At 37.4% G+C, this 414-nt stretch overlaps 1 long non-coding RNA gene across 1 annotated transcript; it reads right to left on the bottom strand.

Annotated features, from left to right (window-relative positions):
* On the bottom strand, positions 1 to 414 carry LOC104775143. Its single transcript, XR_765720.1, has 3 exons — positions 325 to 414; positions 132 to 198; positions 1 to 19 (listed from the first exon to the last, which is right to left on the bottom strand). It is a non-coding gene; the product is annotated as an uncharacterized LOC104775143 (long non-coding RNA).

Genomic DNA, 414 nt, shown 5'->3' on the forward strand with positions numbered 1-414 from the left:
AGTTTTGAAAAGAGCAATGCTGTAAAAACACAAAGAATTTAAACTAACCAGAGACAATACAATGAAGAAAACGATAACAATGAAACAGTTCAGCTTATGATAACAGAAGCAAAGGTGCTGGAAGGAAGTACCTAAGACATGAGACTCCGCCAGCGTTAGACAGATAAACTTCCCCCCAGGTTTCAGAACACGTTTGGCCTGATAAAAAGAGGATAAAACTGAATCAAGTTCAAGCATTTAAAGCACGTATAACTTTCATTGTTTGATCCTAACACTCATCCAACTAAAACACAAATTAAAGAAAAGAAGTACACTAAGAAAGACCTCTGATAAGTATTGACTTCCCAGCTTCGTTCCAACTTCTGGTTCCATCAAAGCATCAAGAGCACCTTTATCCAGCACCGTATCAAAAGA

The sequence above is a fragment of the Camelina sativa genome, unplaced genomic scaffold (genome assembly GCF_000633955.1).
Source record: "Camelina sativa cultivar DH55 unplaced genomic scaffold, Cs unpScaffold09197, whole genome shotgun sequence".
Classification (NCBI taxonomy): Eukaryota; Viridiplantae; Streptophyta; class Magnoliopsida; order Brassicales; family Brassicaceae; genus Camelina; species Camelina sativa.